This window comes from Drosophila novamexicana, unplaced genomic scaffold (genome assembly GCF_003285875.2).
Source record: "Drosophila novamexicana strain 15010-1031.04,08,12 unplaced genomic scaffold, DnovRS2.1 tig00001089-arrow-arrow-pilon, whole genome shotgun sequence".
Classification (NCBI taxonomy): domain Eukaryota; kingdom Metazoa; phylum Arthropoda; class Insecta; order Diptera; family Drosophilidae; genus Drosophila; species Drosophila novamexicana.
In genome coordinates, this window is record NW_020824841.1 from 747,099 (window position 1) to 755,687 (window position 8,589).

Consider the following 8,589-nt stretch of genomic DNA (forward strand, 5'->3'; position numbering starts at 1 on the left):
ATAGCTACATAATCCTGCTTTAAAATAGATATCCTTTTAATGGGCATAGGGTAAGAAGAGTGCAGCGGGGAGGCAATTGCCTGACTGGGCTAAGCTGCGCTGGGCTTTGGCCATGGCCCGAACTATAGACTAGATATTGTGCTAGCTGAAATTGCAATCAATGCACAGTCACGTTGCAATCAGACCCCTGCGGAAAGCAGTGGAACGTCTCGCAACGTGGAGCTATCCACTGTCCACTGTCCCTGGTGCTGCGAGCCGAGGCTAAGTGGCCGTGGACCCGCATCGGCTCCGGGCTGTGTTTTTTGCCGGCCAAACACAATGCAAAAACGAAATTGTTGCTGATGCAGTGCGTTGAAGGAGAAGAGGTTCGTGTCGCTGCAGTTATGTCTAGAAAATATTTGCCCACCAGGAATTTCATATTCTGTGTTGAGCTTAAGCATGCGACCGCTTCAACTATTATGACATGCTTTTCCAGGCGGATGCAAGGGAGTCGTGCTTCTTGGGGCACAGTGGCTGAGCTGACCTGCTCTTGTCTGGCCTGAGGTGGTCTGGTGTGTATTTGGCACAGCTATCCGCAAATTGGGTAAACTGTAAATGCAAGTTAAATTTCAACAGCCGATTATTACAGCAAGTTGGCAGCTCGATGTAACAAATTGGCAGCAAGCCGTGTTTGTCCAACACCAGTTTGAACATTTTTGTAAGGCTGGCCCAAATATGTCGAGGACAAGCAAATGCTGCTTACTGCAAGCCACTTACGAAATATTTCCGAATCCAAAGCTCATTGTGCCCCGACAGCTTGCCGCACTGTCTATGTCTCTGTTCCATCGCGCTGATTCGGCATCTCTCTGGTCTGGTCAGCGTCCTCGGCAATGGATTTGGCCAAGCGACGCGACCAACTGGAATGTTGTATCAATTGCAAAGTCTAGAGCATAATCAACAAATGTGAATCAAATTACATGGATGTCGATGGCCCCGAACCCAGCCCAACCCAACCAGCTACGGAAGCCCCTTGCTCGAATTTTGGTGCACATTTTGAACTGGCCAAATGATGCCGTCCAATGATTTTCAAGACTTAATAACTCCCTGGTCTATTAAACAGTTTCAGCAATAACAATTAACAGCTGGCAAAGGGTCAAAGCACTCTGAATGAATGCCAAATGAATTCAGTGAAGCACAGTGGGACTTTGGGTTAAAAGTGCTGGTCCCCAAACACCACCCTTTAAGTACTTATTCCTAATCCAAAAACCAGCAGCACAGCTCCTCACAGCTGGGAAAGTCACAGGCACATTCTTGGCACATGCGCCCCTTGGTCCATCTCTTGTCCAGTTGTCGTTGACGTTACAGGCATTCCGAATTGTTTAGACTGCATTGCTGCACTTGTCGCCCCTTGCGATGGAAATTTCCACCTAACCCGCTGGCAATAGCAATGAAACTATTCAGTTATATTTGAATGCATTAAACAAGAACAGTTTGCCACAAGCATCAGGTATGGAATAGAATTCTCAGCGGGAGGATTTGGATTCATTATTAAGGTATTTGTTCATACTCTGACTTTGTTGGGGTCTGGAGGGTCGGGGTAGGCCGTCAATTGGTGCCAGCTGTGGTTATAAGAGGATAGCTGAGCCAAGGCGGAGATGAAGAACACGTCGCAGTGTCATAAACAGCAGAAGCTTACGATAACAAAACCAGGAACAATCAAATTACAGTCGAGGAATCGCCGAGCGAGTCTCAAGGTTGGCTGGCTGGCTGCTGCAGCAAGGTCGTTGTGACGACGCCTGGAGTGGGTCGACTGACACCCCCTAATGGAGCGTAGGGTGTGAGATAAAAATAAATTAGCAATATACGAAGAATGTAAAGAGACCTTGAGTACGAGACAGAGACACAAATGGTGCGGGTCACAGGGAGCAGATTCTTAGACTGCATCGTGGAATATGAAAAATGTTAATAAGATTTTACGGCCAATCATTTTTCCAGCCACATGCATCAACGATGGGGTAAGGTGGGTGAAAGGAGTGAGAGTGGATAAAGAGGGGGGTTTAATGTCGCCATCATCACATCGAAGATAAATTCATCGATTATTGTGCTACTCGGCAATATTTGTCGCGTCCCCCATCAACATACCCAACTCTGAGGATGTACGTGTCCTGGCGTCTAAAGCATTTGTCACGATGTCTGCTAGGAGGATATCGCCAGAAGGCCTCCTTGTCGGTGCAAACTGTTTGTGAATAATCTAAATCGAAGCCTACTTTTACCTGTTTTATTTACGATTCGTAATTGCCAGCGGGCGAATAGGGAGTGGACCTCGCTTAGCCTCAAGCATTGCAGGTTGCTCATGCACAATTGGTCTAACATTCAAACTAACACCCATTTAGAAGCACTCACACTCACTGACACACTCACTCGTTTGACTGGGGGCAGTCATGTTTACCAGAGAACGGCAAATAGCAAACAGCTTAGACACAGCCGGACATGACCAGGACACACAAAATTAAGAGTTCGGAGCTTAAGGCAGTTACTAACTATGAAGTCTCTGCTCTGGCCAAGCTTTGGACGGGAGCAACACTTTAAGTAAGTCTCATTTCTTAATTCAAACACCTCCCGCTCCTCAAGCCACCCACACCCCTGACACACATTTGGGTTGGTTGCGGCTGCGTTCCTTCGACCATTTGATAGGAACTATCGTGCATCTTCATCATCATTATCATCGACATCAACGGCGTCGAAGTTTGGCCAGCCACTTCCTTCCTTCAGTGCTGCGGTCAAGTGGCCTCATCTTTGACGTTTGTTTATTTAATGATTGACCGCGGGGAGCTGATGCCCCGGCCGGATGTAGGCCAGCCAAGTGCTTGGTCCCCCATTGGGCTGGGCGACACCAATTGACCTGCCCAGGCTGTAGTTGGGGCCTGGGCCTGTAATTCCCTAGTTCTGGATGCGTGTCTCGCATATTTATTTGCATTTGATTAAAGTCTCAGTTTCATTTGGTGTTCATTTGATTGAGCCACTAACTCGGTACTGATAAAAATCTTGAGGACTTCGCGGCACATTCTCTGATATTGAGATACGCTGGGAACCTGCTCAAGGCTGCATGTCTAGTTGGATGTTTAAGAATGTACGAGGCTCTTTAAGGCAAAAGATTTATAACATTACGCTGGCCGACAAATTGGGAAAGCCCATTCAATAAATCATTTGGAAACATGGTAAAGACTGGACGTAGCTTCGCAATAGATCAATTGTGGTTAAATTTTGCCGTTGCTGAACATTGCCTCGTCGGCGACCAGGGACGAGGTATTCAGCGCAGCGTCGGCCTAAAAATCCCATGAATAATGTCACCTGATGCCAACAAATAGCCTCATTAGGCTGCCAATGAGCTGTCGTTTTTCACGTTCCAGACAGTATTCCGACTGCTTGAACCTCTAGACGTTGGGGCTTTGCTGTGCTTTGCTTTGCCGGGGCAATACTGCGGTTAGGGTATACAATAATTCAAATATTTAATTGTAGCAGGGCTCATAACTCTGTTATTGCAGATTTTTTCGCACTTGGATTGAGTCCAATCCGCCTGATATGAACACACAAGCCACCCAGAACTCATTCAAGCGCAACCCAAACCCAAAGCCGCAAACAAAGACAAACGCAAATCCAAACCTCAGAATTTACTGCTACGCTATGAGCCTTGCAATTTTTGTTTCTTTCTGTATACCCTGCCCAAGGGTATCATAATTTTGTCATAAAATGCGTAACGCATTGTCAGTCTGTCACTCTTCAATCTTGACGCTATCTTGATGGCATTTGGCATTGTTGCTATACTTTGAAAACAGAAAAGAAGTATTTCGTCAGATCTCATCTATGGAAGAAGGAAAATATAAGGCTTATTATCATATTAGTAAAATATCAACCCTATTATCATAGAAGCTATATTTTTTCTCCCTCTCCATAGATTTTTTATTTTTCCATCTTGCATAGACGAGATCTGTGGAAAATGTATCAAAATTTTTTAAGGGTATGTTAAAAGCACAGCTTTGGCCTGAATATGATATCGTATGTCGCCATATATCTGATAGGGTATTAATTCTCCAGCTAGCCAGAGATAAAGATAATTCTTGTTTTCTTGTTTTTTTTTTTTTTTTTGTTGCTGTTTTATTTTGTTTTTGCCAACGCCGCACAAAATGCCATGAATAAAGCAATATGAAGCCCCAACGCAGAAGTTGAAGGAATCCCCCACTCGTTCAGTTCGAGATATGTCGTTGTGGCAGAAACTTGGGTTGGCTTGGGTCTGGATGGAAAAGGAACAGCAGATGCAGCAAGGCGTAAGGGTAAGTTATAGGGACCCAAATTCCGTAGGCAGTCACAATTTGGTTTTTGTCACAGTGGCAATGTAAATAAATAGAGAATAAAGCAACAACAGCAACAACAAAGATGGCAATCACTACATATGGTAAAGCCAACATTTTGGCCAGCATGTGGATGTGCTTATTTCTTCTTTTATTATGTGTACTCGTATCTCTAATTTGTCTCTCTCTCTTTCTTTCTTTCTTTTTTCCCGTCAGCCGGCAAATGTTTGTAGTTCTGTGTGTGGGGAGCACATAAATTAAATTACTTAAGGCACAAAGAAAATGCTGTGTGAAAAACTAACAACAGCTCGTTTGCAGCCATGCTTCTTCCATATACATAGAGAGGGAGCACAAAAATGGCCGCTTCATTGCGAGGGTGGAACAATGAGTAGCCCACTCCATATATAATATAAAACTGATGAATAGCTTATTTTTATGATTACATACAAATAATCCTATTGTTTATGGCAAGCGATTGAAATTGGAATGCAAAGGCATTTATTAGATTGAACTTTCAATAGAAGATCAAGAAAATTCAGCCTAGTCCAATGGTTTATCGATCTGAGAGAGCGTCCAACTTTTCCATTTAACGCCTCTTTATAAGATTTTGGTTCGTTTCACAAATGAATCTCGAATCTCGGCCAGACAAAAGCGCATGTTAAATAGTTTAACTTGTCGCAATTTCTTAAAGCAATAATAAGAAAAGTTGTTGACCTTTTGGTACTTCTAGATCAACCCTCGTGCTGAGCCGCCTCCGCCTTCCACAGTCGCTGTTTTTATGTGCATACGTTGGCAGCCGAAAAAAAAAAAAATTGGGCATCATACAAATGTCAGTTACTCTGCCCTGCTCCGTTATGCGACATCATTATCCATTCGCGTCGAGCTTTGCTGCTTAAATTTCACCCAGCCCGATATGTTGGGTGGCATGCAAATCGTGTGGGGGCTGCTGATGATGGAGCTAATGATGCATTCGATGCTGATGACAGTTGACCCCTACGTGCAAGCCTGCAGCCTGATTGGCATTGCTGTTGTTCTTAAATATACCCTGTTATTTTCTTAATTTGAGTTGTAAACAGGTTCATTAACGAGACACTTAAGGAACAGTTAAAAACTAGCAGCAAAATTTGTTTGAGTGCGCAACCAACGCACTTAAGCATACGCAGTAGTAAAAATTAAGTTTATTGCTCAGTTTCCAAAGCGCAGTTGGCTGAGTGGCAACATTGTCGAGAGCGCAACTTAAGGAGGCATCAAAATGGAATCAAAGCGCACGCCAGTTGCATGCAAATTAAACCAGTGTACAGTGGAACCAGCAATAAGGCATAACATCACAAAACATAATATAACTTAACATAATATTGATTTACATCATTTAACATAACATAACATAATATAACAAAACTTAACCTAATACGACAAAAGATGACATAAACATAACAACATTATGTAACAAAACAAACTAATATAGCATTAGATAACATAAGCTTATATAACATAATATAACATAACATAATGTATAGTAGCATAATATATTGTAACAAAGTATATAATAACATAACGTAACATAAAATACCATTTAATAACATACAATTAACCAACTTAAAATACAAGTACATAACCTTATATAACACAACCTAACGTAACTTAACATAACTTAATATATGTCAACCTAAACTTATCAAAGCTGACATAGAATTGCATAATATTCATAAATAAATAACAAGGCTTACATTACAAAACCAATATCTTTTCATTAGATTATCACATAATACAATTTAATATAATTGTATATTCGAAAAACCTCACAGACAAGACTGTCACATAATAAAAGTTAACATAATCTAACTGCAAAAATGGGCGCTACAAGGCAGTTAAGGTTTTATTGTTTAAATATAGGCATTAGTTATTGGCCTTTTATGTGTTAAGGTCTACTTAACTTCACCTCTGGGAAATCACACTAAAAATGTGCCTGTACATTTTCTTTGTGGATAGCGAAATCGCATTTCTAATTGATCCCCTGGCACATTTTATAGAGCTTGTAGCAATTGATAGTACACATATTTAGGTTCGCATATCGTTCGCAGAGCCTGATTGGCTAAGAGACTTCAGCAAAGGACATTTTGTTCAATGCGCTACAGAAATATATGTATAACTACTTAATCTTATTGGAACAATGTGCAAAGCAGCTTAAATTGCTGTTGAAAATCTCAGCCGAGTGTCCACAGTGAGTGGTTCGCTAGGTTCGTTCTATTTCCCCCCAACTGGCATTTATAATTGATGCAGCCCAAATGAACATTTTAATTGCAAGCTCAAGGATGGCAACAAAGGCAACCGTCAAGAACAAGCCGCTTACGCTTCGAACAAGGGTCGTCGGGTCCAGCCGGATCCGTTTGAGAGCCATTGGATAGGTGCAGTTGAGTGGGCTGGTGGCCGTCGCCTTGTCGAACAGCCACTGTCCCGACAATTAAAAGGCTCGACTACAAAGCGCTTTGCTGTATCAAAAATGATTATATTTTTAGTAACGGACCTTGGTTGGAATGTGCCGCTAGTCAGCACTATCCAATGCCAGCATGAGTCCTTCTTAATTATCTCCACAGACGGTGCGACCCAACAAGCTGTCAGATTTCCTTTTTAAGAGCCCACACACAACGCCCTCAGCATTTTAGAAATATGCACGAGTCCCAGTGGGATACAATTTAAATTGTGTTTACAAAAATTGTACATTTCATTCGAAATAGTTAACAGAAGCAAAGGGGTAAAGTTGCTTGAATGCATTCTCTCTAAAAAGCCACCCATTGGGGTATTTATGCTTGTCTCTTAGGCGACAGAAAGTGTCAAACATATTTAACATACATTTATTATTAATATAATAACAATGATAATGAACATAATATAAATAATAATAAGTAATAGTAATATTTAAAAAATATATTAATTCTTAACTTCGCTTCCTTCTCAAATGCAAATCAAAATAATTCTCTATATCTTTAGATATGAAGCTATCTAATCAAATTGTTAAAAATGTTGCTGCACAATTATTTTAGAACTAATTTTACTACGCCCACTTTCGCCCTCGTAATTATGTGTCACAACTGTTACGAGAAATAGAAAGTTGATAGAGAGATAGGATGGATTCTCTTTCAACAACTTGACCTCGCTTCGTACAGTGGAAACTCTGCTAACGGGTACTGCTCTAAGGAGGAGACGCCTCTAGGACAAACAGCTTCTTTCAAATTAAACAAGTAAGAGGTTCTAGTCGGGAGCTCCCGACTAAGGGATACCCTGAACACTCTTCTTCCAACATCAAATGAATATATATATTCTATTTTAGAAGCTATATTTGAAGTTTGGTGACTCTAGCTCTTATTATTTACCAAAATTGCCCAAAAAACAGGATATCGATATCGATTGCTTGGAAACGGAGTAAGTTATCGATTATCGGAAATAAACTCGATCTGCGCGGGAAATAGGAGCACCTACATCTAAAATTTCAGGTCTCTAGCTCTTACAGGTTCTGATATCCTTGCGTTCATACATACGGACGGACGGACGGACGGACAGACAGACGGACATGGCTAGATCGACTCGGCTATTGGTGCTGATCAAGAATATATATACTTTATGGGGTCGGAGATGCTTCCTTCTGCCTGTTACATACATTTGGATTTTGCACAAATACAATATACCCTTATACCCATTTTTAATGGGTTCAGGGTATAAAAAGCCCTCGCCCATTCCCCCTGTTTTATCCGATTGTTGCTGTCCGCCCAAGTGAGTATTCACTGTAAGTCAAAGTAAACTACCACATCAGCTGTCACATTCAGTTGAGAGCGTCTCGTATGCTCTCAGTTAGTTTTCATAGATCAAATGTTGAATATGCTACACAAGTTTTTCTAAAAAAAAGAGATAGATAAAAAAATATATAAAACGTATCGAGGGTGAATAGTCTAATTAATAAATTTGTGGTATAATGAATCTGAACAACTTTGATGAACGCTGGCGACGCGATCACCCGCACGATAATTACTTACCGCCCTACCTTGGCGGACCAGTCGATGAAATATTCCTGCGTGGCGAATCATCTAACGATCTACGGCCCACAATACCGGAGATGTTCATGGCCAGGCATCGGCTTGTACATAGCACTCCGCGGGGGGTGCCGCCACATAAAAAGCACCCGGGCGCGGGCCCGTTCCGGAATCCGCGCAATCCAATTATCCTAAGAGCGGCAGACGTGGTCGGTCTCTGGGTACGTGTTGGAAAT